Raw genomic sequence first — 17,298 nt, 5'->3', positions numbered from 1 at the left:
TCTTTACCTGTCTTTGTATCTATCTATTCATCCATCATACCTATATTTCATCTTTTAATCGACCCATCCGTCTGTCCAACCATATCTATATTTATATCCCTCTCTCATCTATCTATCTATCTATCTATCTATCTATCCATCTATCCATCTGTCTACTTATCAAAACATTTATCTGCAAGCTAGAAAGACAGAGATTTTTTTTTTTTTGAGACGGAGTCTCGCTCTATTGCCCAGGCTGGAGTGCAGTGGCATGATCTCTGCTCACTGCAAACTCTGCCTTCTAGGTTCACGCCATTCTCTTGCCTCAGCCTCCTGAGTAGCTGGGACTACAGGCACCCGCCACTGCGCCCGGCTAATTTTTTGTGTTTTTAGTAGAGTAGAGGTTTCACCATGTTAGCCAGGATGGTCTCGATCTCCTGACCTCGTGATCCGCCTGCCTCGGCCTCCCAAAGTGCTGGGATTACAGGCGTGAGCCACCACGCCTGGGCAAGACAGAGAGATTTTAAGGAATTGGCTCATGCAATGGTAGGAGCTGGTAAATCTGAAATCTTTAAGACAAGCTGGCAAGCTGAAAACTGAGGAAAGAGTTGATGTCATATAGTCTTCAGTAAAAATCTGCAGGCTGGAAATTCAGGCAGGCTTTCTAGGTTGCAGTCTTGAGGAGAGTTCTTTCCTTGGGAAACCATAGTCTCTAGTCTCAAGGCCTTCAACTGACTGGATGAGGCCCACCCCTGTTATGGGAGGTCCCCTGCTTTGCTCAAAGTCTGCTAATTCTCAAGGTCAATCTCATCTACAAAATACCTTCATGGCAACATCTGTACCAGTGTCTGCCCAAATAAGTGGGCACCATAGCCTAGAAAAGTTGACTCCTAAAATTAACCGTTGCCTGGCTCACTGGCTGTATGAGTTTGGCCAGCCACTGAGCTTCTCTGGGCCTCAGCACCTGCCTTTATAAAATGAGGATAACCAAGCCAATGGCATGCAGGAGTTAGCAGGTTTCAAACCAAAAGTGAATTTGCAGTGCTGAGCACAGTACTTGGCACACAGGAGGTAAGAAAGACACATTCAGGCTCCCAGCCAGGTGTCACAAAGGGCCACGTGTCACGAGTGGTCACATGTCCCCTGTGCTCAAGGACCCCAAGATAATCTGTGAGAATCAGGCCCAGGCTGACAAAGGCAGGGGGTCTTCCCTGGAGCAAGGGCAGAGGGCCTCATCGTCTTTCACAGACAGATCCTCCGCAGGAAGAAAAAAAAAACAATCCCAGACACCAGAAAAAGGAGCTGCCTCTGGCCTGACCACATTTCTTCACCTTAATTGCTGCTGAGGAATAAATCTGTAGGGTGTCAGAGGGCGGCAGACACATCAGGGAGGATGAGGCCAACGCCTTCAAATTCAGCCAACCCTTCAGAGATCAAAATCTAATGCCCTCTCTGCACTGCTCTGCAAGGGAATCTGCCTGTGTTTCCTGAGAAAGCCGTGTTTGTTTATAGATTTGCAACCGAGGTCCAAGGTGCTTTGCCTGGCCTGACAGGTACCTCATAACCTAGCCCCTGCCTACCCCGCCAGCCCATCTCCAACCAGCACCTCTCCTTGTCTCAGATGGAAGTCTCAGTCACACTGAGCCATTCCACTTATACTGGGTTCCGTAGTGTCTCTCCAAACTCCATGTCTTCCTGGAACCTGTGAACGTGACCTTATTTGGAAATAGGGCCTTTGTAGATGTGATTAAGATTTGGAAATAGGGCCTTTGTAGATGTGATTAAGATGAGGTCACACTGGATTGGAGTGGACCATAATTCCCTGTAACTGGTGTTCTCATAAGAAGAGAAGAGATGCAGCCATGGGGAGAGGGCCATGTGACGATGCAGGCAGAGACTGGAGGGACACATCTGTAAGCACCACCTATGTTGTTGCCAACCACGAGAAGCTGGAAGAGACAAGGAAGCATCCTCCCCTAGAGCCTTCCTAGGGAGCACAGCCCTGCTGACACCTTGATGTGAGGCACCTGGCCTCTCGAACTACGAAGGGGAACATTTCTGTTGTCCTAAGCCACCCAGTGTGTGGTTATTAACTACAGCAGCCACAGGAAATGTGTACACCATTCATCACCGGCCAGCACAGCTCCTTGCCCAACCTGCTGCAGCCTGGCTAACCCCTTCCAATCCTCAGGAGAGACATCACCCTCCGGGAAGCCCTCTGTGGGCCTCCAGCCCCAAGCCCTTCTCTTTGTCTCAATGCTGACGACAACCCTGTCATTGCCTGTACTCCTCTGCCTCCCCACCAGACTACAAGGGTTTCCAGAATGAAGTTCCCACTGCACTCATCCTGGGTGCTCAGCACTGCCTGGCACATAGTAGGGGTCCCCTAAATGTTTGTTCTCCCCCACCATGACCTAGCGTCTAGAGGGCAGACCTCTGCACAGCACCTTTCTAGGGCCTGGGCTCAGTTTTGAGGCCATGACAAAAATGTTTATTTCTGGCATCGGTGGCCTGGAGGTGTAAACACATACCTGGTTGAGACACAGCCATTCCTATCTTGGACTTCAAAATAAACTCATCTCCGTAATTGACAGTCCCTGCGCATTATAGGCCCTTATTAAGCCTGGCAAGACCTCTGAAGGGCAGGGAAGGTCACCCCAGGGCATGAAGAGGAGGCTCCCCACTTCCTAGGCAGAGTCCCATCCCCTAAGAAGGAATTCAGCTCCCCCTGCTTCTCCCTCTCCTCTTCCTCCTCCTCTCTTCTCCCTCTCCTCTATCCTCCTCCCTTTCCCTCCTCATTCTCTTTCTCTCCTTATTCTTCTCCTCCTTCTCCCTTTCCTTCTTTCTTCTCTTCTCCTCTTTCTTTTCCTCCTCTACTTACTCCTCCTTTCCTCCTCTCCCCCTCCCCTCTCCTCTCCTTCCTTTTCTCCCTCCTCCAGCCTCTCCTAGCTTACAGGGGACCACCGTTATCTATTTACTCCCCGGGAGCTGTGCAGGCAGCCCCTGCACACCCAAATCAGCCCATCGCACAGCCCTGTCAATCCTTCTGTCCCCACCTCTTTTGGAGCTTCCTCCCCTCTCCATCCCCACAGCCCTCCCTGTATCACGAAACAGGTTCCCACCTGCTCCTGCTGCTTTCTCACTCCTGATCCAGTCTCTTCATTGAGCCACAGGTGTCTCTGTCTAAGAAAACCTCATGCCTCCCCACTACATGATCCCTTCAATGGCTCCCCACTGCCTTTGGGTTAAAGATCTGAGTGTTCACCCCCGTCTACAAGCACTTTGGGAAGTGGTTCCTGCCCCTATCTACACTCATCCCTCAAATCCCCAGCCATCTCCAGGTGTCGCCCTCATGTCCTCCTTCCTCTCCATCCAGAATTAGTTATGCTGCACAAAGTGCAGGTCTAAACCCCAGGCCTTTAACAGTGCTGTTCCCTCTTCCCTGCATTTTCCCTGTTGATTAAACCCCTGCTTAGCTTTCCAGACCTGGATCAGATGTATGCCCTTTCCTGAGTCCCTCTTACCCCAGAATTATGCATCCATCCACAGCATTCCCAGCTCCCTTCATGGAAGGAGGATGAGGGATGCAGATCTTGCTAGCAGAGCACCCGTGTGGGCCAGCCCCTACAGCTCATTCTACCTGCCAGTCAGACTGCATCTTCCTGGTGTGACAGGGAGAACTTGTGGTGCGGTGACAATGAGGAGTGGCTGGCTCCAAGATCCCTGGCCTGTCCTGGATCATCAAGGCCCTTCCTCATCCTCAAGGGGAATGGGAAAATAGTTGGTTTATCCTTGCATCATCAGAAGTTAGGCTAAGCCTGGAACAAAGTGTGTGAGTAAATATTAATTGGATAACTGAGAAAAATAATCAGGAAGGTAAAGAACAGACAAAAGATGAGAGTCAGCAGGGAGGATGGAGAAAAGAAAATTGAGGATGAAGCTATACTCAAAGCTGAAAGCATGCTCCTAAAGGACCCATGAAGATACCCATTTTAGAGATGTGGAAACTGAGGCCCAGAGAAGTCCTGGTAAATTGCCCCAAAATAGCACATCTGTTTGAATCTGAAACCCAAACCCATGTCTGTCTAATTCTTTCAGTTATTCGAGGTCATTGTCATGAACCTCTGCCAAGCCAGGTGCCTCTTCTCTCATTCCTGTGCAATTGAGTTTTCCAGTGCTGCTTCTAATTTGCAAATACAGCTTTTATTCCTCATTATAAAAGTTGTATGTGCTCATTTTAGAGAATCAGGAAACTAGAGAAAAGTATTTAAAGCAGCAAATATAATTTCTATTATTCCCATCACTCTAGGACAATCCCTGTTAAAATTTTAATAGTGTCTAGCCTTTTCTATGTGTTTGTATTTGCTGTATATATGTTTAGATTAGGTTTCTAATGCCATTTAAAACTATGGTTTTTTCACTTAAGACCACATCCTCAATATTTCTCTACATCATTAGAAACTCTAACACCTTTTAACTTTTTTATTGAGGACTTACTAAGTGTCAAGTCCTGTTCTAAATGCAGGTTTATGTTCATATTTGCTATATAAATGCACCATCACTTATTTGGCCTTTCCTTTATGGTTAGGCATTTGAGTGGCTTTGATTTTTCACTCTAGCAGTAATTCCACAATAATTTATATTTGAGACAGGGTCTCAGCGTCTCCCAGGCTTGTGATCATGGCTCACTGCAGCCTCAACCTCCTGGGCTTAGGTGATCCTCCCACCTCAGCCTCCCAAGTAGCTGGGACCACAGGCACACACCACCATGCCCGGCTAATTTTTTAAAAATTATTTTTTGTAAAGATAGGGTTTCACATGTTGCCCAGGCTGGTCTTGAACTCCTGGGCTCAAGAAATCCTCCCACCTTGGCCTCCCAAATTGCTGGGATTACAGGCATGAACCACCGTGCCTGGCCAACAGACTTTTATGAGCAAAAATTTCCACCCATATTTGGATAAGCAATTAAGTTTTAAAAGTTAAATATTGCTATGGAGGAACTGTGTCAACCCCAAAAATTCGTATGTTGAAGGCGTAACCCCTGATGTGACTATATTTGAAGACAGGGCTCTTAGGAGGTCATTAAGGTTAAATAGGCCACAAGAGTGCAGCCCTGATCCTATAGGACTGGTGTCTTTGTAAGAAGAGGAAAAGGCCAGGTGCGGGGGCTCACACCTGTAATCCCAGCACTTTGGGAGGCCGAGGCGGGTGGATCACGAGGTCAGGAGATCAAGACCATCCTGGCTAACACAGTGAAACCCCGTCTCTACTAAAAAATACAAAAAATTAGCTGAGCCTGGCAGCCGGCGCCTGTAGTCCCAGCTACTAGGGAGGCTGAGGCAGGAGAATGGTGTGAACCCAGGAGTCGGAGCTTGCAGTGAGCCAAGATCATGCCACTGCACTCCAGAGGAACAGAGCAAGATCTGGAGGAAAGGCCATGTATGCACACAGTGAGAAGGCGGCCGTCTGCCAGCCAGGAAGAGAGCCCCACCAGGAGCCAGCCCTGCTGGCATCTTGACCTTGGACTTCTGGCCTCCACAATGGTGAAAAAAAATAAATTTCTGTTGTTTAAATACCCCAGGCTGTGGAATTTTGTCATGGCAGCCAGAGCAGACAAAGACCAATACCATGCTCATGACTTTGGTTATGGTGAAGGTTTCATGGGTGTTTACATTTGTCAAAACATATCGAATTGTACACTTTAAACATAGATATTTTAGTGCTTTCTATCATATCTCAATGAAGCTGTTTTTAAAAGTTAATATTAGTGCTTAGACTGAACTACACCATATTTTATTATCCTGATAAGCCTCTCCTACCCATTGGAATCTGTGGGGATCCCTGTCGGATTTCAAACAAGCTCCTCCTCGTCTGCAACAGTGTTTGCAGGCCGGCTCATGCCTTCGGCCACAGTACTGAAGGCTGGGCTGCCCACAGGCTCTGCCACTCCCCAGCTGGGTGCCCTTAGGCAATTCCTGCCTGTCTCTGAGCCTCAATTTCCTCATGTGTAAAATGGGGGCAATAACTTTTTCCTCTTGGGTCACTAGGAGCTGAGACCTGTTAGTCACTTTGGTAGAGAGCTTGGTGTATGAGAAGTGCTTGAAACTGTCTGCTTTTAGAGTATTAATCATGAGGAAATTATGAGGTCCTGTCAAACGCCAAATTAAATACAAGCCGCCTAAGCCTTCCACCTTCCCTGAATTGACCATCAGTTTCCTTAGTGAAAACTTAGACCTGTGTTTTCAAAGTGCAGCCATTGCATCAGAATCACTCAGGAGGCTTTTTTGTTTATTTGTTTATTTCAGTAATTTTTTGGGGAACAGGTGGTGTTTGGTTACATGGATAAGTTCTTTAGCAGTAATTTCTGGATTTTGGGTTTCGAAATAATGGCATTTGCAGCAACCTGGATGGAATTAGAGACCATTATTTTAAGTGAAGTAACTCGGGAATGGAAAACCAAACATCATATGTTCTCTGTCATAAATGGGAGCTAAGCTATGAAGATGCAAAGGCATAAGGATGATACAATAGATTTTGAGGACTCGGGGGAAAGGGTGGGAGGGGGGTGAGGGATAAAATACTACACGTTAGGTACAGTGTATACTGCTTGGATGGTGAGTGCACCAAAGTCTCAGAAATCACTGCTGAAGAACTTATCCATGTAACCAACCACCACCTGTATATATACCTGTACACCACATTTTCTTTATCCACTCATTGATTGATGAGCACTTGGGCTGGTTCCATATTTTTGCAATTGTGCTGCTACAGACACGCCTGTTCAAGTGTCGTTTTCATATAACGGCTCCTTTTCTTCTGGGTAGATACTTAGGAGTGAGATTGCTGAATCAAATGTTAGATCTACTTTTCGTTCTTTAAGGAACCCAGGGGGCTTATTTAAAATGCAGATTTCCAGTGCTGGAATAGGACTGCTAAAAAAATTAAAAATTGCAGGTTAAAGGGCTCTGGACCAGATATACTGAATTAGGCTCTCTAGAATTGGATCCCTGGAATGGGCATTATACTACATACCTGGAGAGGTTCTAAGACCTACCTCCCTGGGAGGGAGGTTCATTAAATACATTAATGAGACTATCACCAGCTTCTGTTTAGGAGCATTTGCCTAGCACATTTATCCAACTCAGGAATAGTGCTAAGAATACAGTGTGAATGATCTCAATAAATCCATGTAACATCCATGTGAGGTGGGTCTCATAGTGTCCCTATTTCACTGAATATGACAATGGGGCCCAGACAAGTTGTCACTTGCTGAAAGTCACATTGCAGGGCTGAGTTTCCAATCTGAGTCTGTCTTGTTTTGAAAGGCAGTGCTGTTAATTACTACACTATTTTATGCATCCATTCATCAGACCAATATTTATTATTTACTAAGTGTCAGGTATTTACTAAGTGTTTAGATTTGAAAAACTGTATTGGATCACAAAAAATTATCCTATTGTGATTACAGCAATATTGTAGGCTACAGGTTAATATACAAAAGTCAATTGCTTTCTTGTATGCCCGCAATGAACAAGTGGAATCTGAAATTAAAAACACAAAATGATTTACGTTTGCACCTTCAAAAATGAAATATTGGGTATAAATCTAATAAAACATGGGTAAGATCTACTTGAGAAAAACTACTCAACTCTGATGAAAGAAATCAAAGAAAAACTAAATAAATGGAGACATTCCATGTTCATAGATAGGAACATTCCATTTTGTGAAGATGTCAGTTATTTCAAACTTAATGTATAGATTCAATGCAATCTCAGTCAAAGCCTCAGCAAGTTCTCTTGTAGCTACTGACAAGCTGATTCTAAAGTTTATATGCAGAGGCAAAAGACTCAGACATAGCCAACACAATATTGAAGGAGAAGAACAAAGTTGGAGGATTGACACTATTCTATTTTAAGACTTGCTATGAAGCTGTAATAATCAAGAAGGTGTGGCATTGGCAAAAGAATAAACAAATAGAGCAATGTAACAGCATAGAGAGTCCAGAAATAGAGCCACATAAATAGAGTCACTGATCTTTGACTAGGGGGAAAGTCAATTCAATAAAGATCATCTTTTCAACACATGGTACCGGAACAACCAGACATCCACAAGCCAAAAAAAAAAAAAAAAAAAAAGGAAAAGGAAAAGAAAAATAAAAATTAACTCAAAATGTATCATAAACCTAAATGAAAAATACAAAAGTGTAAACCTCCTAGAAGATAACTTAGGAGAAAACCTAGATGGCCTTGGGTTTGGTGGTGACTTTTTAAATATGACACCAAAGGCATGATCCATGAAGTAAACAATTGATAAGCTGGATTTCACCAAAGGTAAATATTTCTTCTCTGCAGATGATAGTCAAGAGAATGAAAACACAAACCACAGACTGGGAGAAAATATTTGTAAAAGATATATCTGATTTAAAGATATATCTGATTTAAAGATATATCATTATCCCACAATACAAAGAATCTTAAAACTTAACAATAAGAAAACAAACAACCTGATTAAAAATGGGCCTAGGGCCTTAACAGACATCTCACTAAAGAAAATACAGAGATGGCAAATAAGCATATGAAAAGATGGTCCACATCATGTGTCATTAGGGAAATGCAAATTTAAACAATAAGGAGATTACACTATCCATCTATTAGATGGATAAAATTCAGAACACTGAAAAGACAAAATCCTGTAAGAGTGTGGGGTAACGGTGTATTAATCCATTTTCATGCTGCTGATAAAGACATACCTGAGACTAGGTAATTTATAAGGAAAAACAGGTTCAGTGGACTCACAGTTCCGTGTGGCTGAGGAGGCCTCACAATTATGGTGGAAAGTGAAAGCCACATCTCATAAGGTGGCAGATAAGAGAAGAGAACTTGTGCAGGGAAACTCCCCTTTATAAAACCATCAGATCTCATGGGACTTATTCACTATCATGAGAATAGCATGGAAAAGACCTGCCCCCATGATTCAATTACTCCCACTGGGTCCCTCCCACAACACATGATAATTATGGGAACTAACAATTCAAGACGAAATTTGGGTAGGGACACAGTCAAACCGTATCAAACAGGAACTCTCATTTATTGTAGGTGGAAATGCAAAATGGTACAGCCATTTGCCAACACAGTTCAGCAGCTTCTTACAAAACTAAACATATCCTAATCACATGATCCAGCAATCATGCTCTTTGGTATTTACCTAAAGGAGTTGAAAATTTATGTCCATGCAAAACCTGCAAACAGATGTTTATAATAACTTTATTTGTAATTGCTGAAACCCAGAAGCAACCATGGGGGCCTTTAATAAGTGAATGGATAGATAAACTCTCTGGAACATCCAGGCAATGAAATATTATTCAGCACTAAAAAGAAATGAGCTATCAAGCCACAAAAAAGATATGAAGAAAACTTATATGCACATTACTAAGTGAAAGAAGCCAGTCTGAAAAGACTCCATATTGTATGATTCCAACTATATAACATTCTAGAAAAGGCAAAACTTGGAGACAGTAAAAAGGTAAGTGATTGCCAGGAATTAGAAGGGAGAGAGAGATGAATAGGCAGAGTATGGAGGATTTTTAGGGCAATAAAAATACTCTGAGACTGGGCAAGGTGGCTCATGTCTGTGACCTCAGCACTTTGGGAGGCTGAGGTGGGCAGATCATTAAAGCTCTGGAGTTTGAGACCCACCTGGGCAACATGGTGAAACCCCATCTCTACAAACAATACAAAAGTTAGCTGGGTGTGGTGGTGCATGCCTGTAGTCCCAGCTCCTCAGGAGGCTGGGGTGGAAGGAGGCTTGAGCCCGGGAGGTCGAGGCTGCAGTGAGCTGTGATCTTGCCACTGCACTCCAGCCTGGGTAACAGAGTGAGACCCCATCTCAAATAATAAATAAATAAATAAATAAATACAAAGCAAATACTCTGCATGATACTACAATGATAAATACACACCATTATACATTTTCCCAAACCCACAGAACGTACAACAGCAAAAGTGAACTCGAATATAAACTTTGGACTTTGGGTGATAATGATGTGTCAAGATAGGTTCATCAGTTGCGACAAATGTATCACTCTGGTAGGGATGTTGATAATGGTGGGCTATGACATGTGCAGGCAAGGGGCATATGGGATAGCTCTGCACCTTCCTTTCAATCTTGCTGTGAACCAAAAACTGCTCAAAAAATATTGTCTTTAATTTTTTTAAGTGTATCAGTCAGGTAGGGTAGGTTACGCTGCTGTAACAAACAACCCCACAATCTCCATGTTTAAAATAACAAATTTATTTCTTGCTTATGCTGTATGTCCACCATGGGTCACCAGGGGACCTCTGCTTACCACTGGAGGTGGTGACCAGACTGCTGGAGTAGCCAGCTCTCAAATATTGCAGGTCACAATGATCATGGGAAAGAGTGCTCCGGAGGATCTCACAACAGCTATTTTTTTAAGAGACAGAATCTATCTCTTTCACCTAGGCTGGGGTGCAGTGGTACAATCACAGCTCACTGCAGCCTCAACCTCCTAGGCTCAAGTGATCCTCTCACCTCAGCCCCCCAAGTAGCTGGGACTACAGGTGCATGCCACTGCACCTGGCTAATGTTTAAATTTTTTTCAGAGATGGGATCTCACTATGTTGACCAGGCTGGTTTCCAACTCCTTGCCTTAAATGACCATCCTGCCTTGGCCTCCCAAAGTGCTGAGATTGCAGGTGTGAGGTACCATGCCCAGCCACAGACGGCTGTGAAATCTTTTACCTGCAGAGACACAAGTTACTTCTGCTCACAGTCACATAGCTAAATCCACTCATGAGGGACAAGGAATGGCTATCCTCCCATTCTGTCTTGGAGGTGGAGAGAATAGCACTGTTGGCTACCACAAAAAGCAAACTGCTGGCAAATGAAGACCATTTGCAATCATGAGAACTGCTGAGAAGAAGCGAAAGCAGGGCTTTTGGGTAACAAGAGGTGGAGGAGCCTGGTGCAGGGAGCTCCTTTAGATGGGAGGGTCTGGGTAAGTGACATGTGAGCTGTTGGAGTAGTAATTTTAGGTTAAGGGAGGCAGGCGACTGCCTTGCTAAACTTTTTCTGGTTGTCTGGAGAACCATCTACGCTTACCAGATTCAATTGTTGAGAAATCCCAAAATATCTTGGCTCTACTCCTTATTGGGTCAATCTTTTCCTGAGAATCCCTGGAAAAGCCGCTTTCCTTTGCAAATCTCAGTTTCCCTACCTGTGAAATGGGCACACTGGCCCGGCTAAGAGGTCCTAAATTAGCTGCCCCAAGGACAGATCCAGCCTGAAGAAACATTGCTCTTGCCGTTAGTTGAATTAATGGCCAGCATTTAAAATTGGGTTTTTTTCTCTTGAAAAAATTTTAAAAATGAGCTATTTCTAATAAAAATTCAGGTCTCCAGCTTCTCTGAAAATATCAGCAAAAAAGGCGAGCCCAGGTCAGGACTCCCATACAGCCCTGTGACTGCACTGAGTGTTGGCTGCCTCCTTCTTCAGTCTCATCCTGGTCAGCAGAGTCACACGTGGCCCAAGTCAACCTGTCCCAGACAAAGTAAGTTTGCCATCCCTGAGTCAGAGGGCCTCTGAGGTTCCTGGTAGCTTTAGCAATCTTGGGTGTCTATAGATTTGCTCTGTTAGAGCCAAAGAAATTCTGTGTGTGTGTGTGCATGTACAGGAAAGTGTGAGTTGTGTGTTTGTGTATGCATGTGTGTATTTGAGCGTATGAGCGTGAGTGTATGTTTGAGTATGTGTGTGTGAGTGCCTCAGTGCATGTGAGTATCTGGCTGTGTGTGTGCATGAGCATGTGAGTGAGTAGCATGTATGTGTGGCATGTGTGCATGTATACGGGTGTGAACGTACATGTTAGGGTATGCATGTGATGGGTGTCTGAGTGGGTATGTGTTTTAGGGAGGAAGGTATCCAATAAAGTTGGAAGTTGCAAACCAAGACTATGGCTGATTGACTCAGAATAAAAACATTCATTTTTGAGACCCAGAGCAGGGGCAAGAAACACTACACCTCTTTTCCTCTAGTTCCTTAATCAAGCCTTTTAACCCACATAAGCTTATCCCCTATCTTGCAAATCGTAATCCTGACTCATTAAACCTCAGAACTGAATAGGGAATGGAAGTAGAAGGCATTTCTCTTTGAAAGGACTGAAGTGATAGCAGGTCTGTCTCAGGGGAGGGGCAAGGATGGAGAAAGAGACAAGTCCCAGCTGATGAAAGAGGCCAGGCATAGCCACCCTCCCCCTCACAACTGTGTCTCCAGGGAGCTCCTGGAGAAGGAATTAGGCAAACAGGTTTGGATGAGCCTGCCGGCCTCCAGGTCTGCACTGCTTCAGGGCAGCGCTCCTCACTCCAGCCCTCCCCAGAGCCCCTGGGCCTGGTCACCATAAACCCCACTGCTGCTGCTGGATGAGAGACCCCAGGAGATGCAGAGGGTGGTCGCAGGCCTTGGAGAGCAGCCTAAGTCACATAGTCCTCTGACGCCAGCCTTGGCGTGAGTCCCTCCTTCCTCCTGTACCTGAGAGCTCAAAGACTCAGGCCTGGGGCCTGGAAGTGGGAGTGACAGAGGGCATTGCAGGCTGCCCGTTTTGGGGGCTTCAAGGGACACCCTGCCCTACTCCAGAGGAAGGAAATCAAGCTTCGAACGCGGCCGCTGACAGAGCTGCCTTGCCCAAATTCCAGGCCTGTGGTTTTCTCCTCCTATTTGTAAGCATTTTGATGAGGTCAGAATTAAAATCAGTTTCCATGGTGAGGAAGGAGGGAGAGACTTAGAAACAGGGACACAGACAGGCACAAAGAGAGAAACAAGAAAAGGGACAGCTGGGAGGGAGGGAGAGAGACAGAGAGACAGAGGGAGAAGAGAGAGGAGAGAAGAGAGGCAGGGCCAAGGTAGGAGGCTGTGTCCACCTGCACACATCTACCGCAGTTGGTTTTAGCAAATATGTTGACATGACCCAGATGAAAAGATGTCAGGAAGCAGTGGAGATCGAGGCTCTGGATCCACCTGTGAGAAAGTGAGCAAGGGAGAGGCCTTTGCTCCCATGTGCCGGCCCCAGCTCCCTACTGTGTGTGTCCCTGAGAGGGGGTGGGGCAGGCAGGGAGAGAGGAAAATGTGGAGAGCAGAAACAAGGGAACAGAAAGATGGGGGAAAAGGGAACTGAGAACAGACAGAAAAAAAGGCAAAAGGGCAAAGGGGGCTGGAGAGCAAAGCCCTCAAAGATGATGGTAAGGCATGAGCCAGTGGCCACAGTCTCAGCCTGAAGGAGAGGACTCCCTGCCTGCCCCTGGCTGTGCAGCCTGCACCCGGGCCTCAGGACGCCTCGCTGGAAATCGGAAGGAGCCTGCCTGTGCAGTGGGGATGGCAATAGGGCTGATGTGGGTGGGGGGTTTGAGGATGCCTCCCCACAAGTCTCAGAAACTTCTCCAGCTCAACTCCTTTCCCGTGAAAGCCCCACTTGGGGGCACTCAGCTCTAACCTGAATGAACCCACTGAGCATTTACAGCCACACTCTGAAGGAGCTTGGTTCAGTTACTTGCCAATGTGGATGCATGACCCAGAGAGGCTGAGAAACTGACCCAGCATCACACAGCCAACCGGTATTAGAGCCAAGAGTCAAGCAAGAGCTTCACTCTGAGAAGACAGAGCCCTTTCCCCTGGCCCTGCCCCTGCCCCACCCTGTCCTTCTGGAGCCCCTGCCAGGCCAGGGCAGTCCAATGCCAAAGGAGCCATAGCTGTCGAAGGGCTCTGTAGGCTGTGCTGAGCTGCCTTCTCAGACTTCAGAAAGCATCCAGTTGCTTGGGGGTCTTACTAAAATGCACATTCCATTTCAGGGGTCTGGGAGGGGCCCCAGGATTCTAGCCATTCCTAGCCAATTGCCAGGTAAGGCTGATGACGCTGGTTTGGGGACTACGGTTTGAGCAGAGAGGGACCAAGCCATCGGATAAGTGGAGTTATTCAGGTCTACGCACTGATTTTTCAAGTGTGCAGACACTAAAGTGTGGGGGGGTGGGCCCTGAGAAATACCCAGCAGAGCAGGGAGGGGTGGAAATGAGGAAGAGGGTCTCAGGATCGGGGAGGCTGTTAGCTACCATCACCCCAGGAGCACGCACTGTTGGGACGCAGGCATGTCCGATTTGGGATCCTGGTGCCCCCTTGATGCTGACTTACCTGGGGGAAAGCAGTTAACCTGTCTGAGCCTCAGCCTTCTCATCTGTGTAATGGGGACCCATATACCCTCCTTACAGCATTCCTCAGGGACTAAAACAAAATCTGAATTCATTTCCTAGGGATGACGTAACAAAGTATCACACATGGGCAGACTTCAAAAAACACAGATTTACTCTCATAGTTCTGGAGGCCAGAAGTCCAAGACCAAGGTGCTGATGGGGCCCTGATCTCTCTGAAGGCTTGAGGGGAGGATCTGGCCTGGGCCTTTCTCCTGGCCTCGGTGCTGCTGCAGTCCTTGGCATCCCGTGGCTCGTAGCTGCGACCCTCCAATCTCTGTCTGTCGTCACATGGCCTTCTCCCTGTGTCGCTGGTCCACAGAGGGGACTCAGAAACAGTCGTTCCCTCCCTTCCTCCCCAGGCATCTGATATCAGTTAACTACACATCTCCCTGGCCCCAGCCCTACCGAGGGCAGCAGCATGCCCTGTCCGTCTCTCTAGGGGAAGGCAGATCTAAGTGAATAGGAATGAACCAAATACAATGTGGAGGATCACCAACTGCATGAGTCCCCACCAGGGTCCTCCCCTTGGGGCTGCATTTCCCTCCTTGAACCCCAGATGCACCTCAGGGAGGGAGGTGGGGACTCTGCTGCTCTGTGGGCATCTGGAGCGGCAGCCTCCAGCCCCTTGGCTGCAGAACACATACTTCTTTCTGGCCAGGTCTTCCCTGTCAGAAGCATACTCATGGCCTCATCATCTCAGCATAGAAGAAGGGACCCCAGAGTCCCCATGTACCTCGCTTTGCCAACTGCTGCACCCACATTACCTCCTGTACTGCTCTCAGCAATGCTCCAGGGCAGTGGATTGCAACTTTGAGAGTGCATGGAAATCCCCAGGAGGGCTCCCTCAGCACAGGCTGCTGGCCCCATCCTAGAGTTCTGGATTCAGCAGGTCAGGGGCGGACCCAGTGATTTGTGTCCCTCTCAAGTTGGCAGGTGATGCCCATGCTGCTGGCCCAGTAAGGTGGGTGCTATTATCTCATGGTAGAAAGAAATGGGCAATAGCAGTTTCGAAGAAGTCAGGTGATTTGCCCAAAGCCACCTGGTTGCTAAATGCTGCATTCACATGTGTGGTCATCTCGCTTGGATTATGGACCAGTCCCCAGCTGATCTTCCTGTTGGCCTATGAGGTCCAATACATCATCTAACCACTCCCCACCCCACACCCTCCCTAGTACCTGGCATCATCCCCCACTTCCTGGCCTCTGTGCTCAGAGACCACAGAGCCTCTGCCCTGAAGGAGAAGGAACAGGCTGACAGTGAACACAGCCACTCCAGTGCCAGGCGAGCAGGGTGGGTGCTACAGACATAGGCACCAGCCAAGAGCTCTGGACACACCTAGGAAAGGGACTACTTCCGGATAGGAAAGAGCAGAATTAAGGAGGGCTTCCCAGAGCAGAGTGGATTCCACGTAATATTTGCCTCCACTGCAGCACACCGTTCTAGGTCCAGTCTCCTCCCTGTCCCACTAACCTGGATAGTCTAGCTCAAGTGCCCACTCTTAACCAGTTCTCTCAAGACCCCCAGGCACCGAAAGGAGGGAGAAATGAAAGGAGGGTAGGCCGAGGTGGGTGGAGCATCTGAGTTCAGAAGTTCAAGACCAGCCTGGCCAACATGGTGAAACCCCATCTCTACTGAAAATACAAAAATTAGCCAGGTGTAGTGGTTGGCGCCTGTAATCCCACCTACTCAGGGGGCTGAGGCACGAGAATTGCTTAAACCCAGGAGGCAGAGGTTGCAGTGATCTAACATCGCACCACTGTACTCTAGCCTGGGTAATAGAGAAAGACTCAGTATCAAAAAAAAAAAAAAGAAAAGAAAAGAAAAAGAAAGAAAGAAAAGAAAAGAGGGAGAGGCTCTGTTTCTGGAGTGAGAGCCACTCAAGGGTGCTGCTGCAGGGCAGAGCTCTGGTGCGTAGTGACTTTGCAGCCACTCTGGGAGCCACTGTTGGTTTGCAGGACTGGTGGAGGTTAAACACAGCCTCAAGTTGGAAAGCCATTCTTCAATTTCTAATAAAAATCCTGAAGTAGGGATGACGCACAATAAATCAGCCTCCACGAGTCCCATCTCAGGGTAATCTTTTCAATTATCTGCTTGTGAGGTATGCAGCTCCTGAGATGATCAGAAGTGTGCAGCAAGGATGCCAGCCCTGGCCAGGAGACACCGAACCTGAACCATGTTTGGCTGAGGGGCCCAGCTGTGGAGCCAAGGGGCCAGAGTTAAAAGGTAGCTGAGCGGTGAGGGCAGATCAGACCCCCAAGGAGAGGGCTACCAGGAGTGGAAAGAAGATTGGGGACCAGGTAACAGTCCTTTGGTTCAGAACAGGGACTGGTGCATCCCAGCATCTCAGAAAGATGTCTTTGAGCACCCACTAGTTTCCAGGGGCGAGGCACGGAGCAGAGGTAAGGCCAGGCCACCCACCCCTCTCATCGTGGAGCCTGCCTTCCAGCAGGGGAGAGGGACAAAAGACACAGGACAGGGAGTGACCGAAAACAGGCCGAGTGAGATACACAGAAGTGGTCCAGGAAGGCCTTTGTGAAGATCGCCATTCAAGCTTCTCCAATCAGCGCTACCACTTATGAGCTGGGTGACTTGGAGGAAGTTAGTTAACCTCTCTGAACCCATGTGAGGGCTCTGCAAAGGAGAGGAGACATCAGGATGTGGTGAGGGCTGTGGAAGACAAGGGTGTTTCCCAGTTGATTGTTAGCTCACTTCTTGTGCCCAAATACTCCTCCTTCAAAGAGAGGTCGCTGTCTGCTCTGGCTTCCCCTGATTTCTGAGTGGAACATAATTTCTCCTTCCTCTGCTGTGTCCCGTTCTCCGAGACAGCCTGCGAGTTCTACTGTGCATCACACGGATTTGGGTTCATGCCCCCACACCTCTACAAGGCTGAGTGAGAACTAGTTTGGACCAAGATCCCAGTCTGACTTGGCCCTGTTGGCCTAGCACAGGATGTGGCTCAGAGACAGACACTCAGCCACGGTCTGCTGCCTGGATGTGTGGGTGGAGAGACGGGTGGATGGTGGGTGGGTGAATGAAAGCCAGGACTTGGGAAAATAAGATCAGAATT

The sequence above is a fragment of the Pongo abelii genome, chromosome 3, assembly GCF_028885655.2.
Source record: "Pongo abelii isolate AG06213 chromosome 3, NHGRI_mPonAbe1-v2.0_pri, whole genome shotgun sequence".
NCBI classification, from domain to species: Eukaryota; Metazoa; Chordata; class Mammalia; order Primates; family Hominidae; genus Pongo; species Pongo abelii.
Note: the sequence above shows the minus strand (reverse complement) of the source record.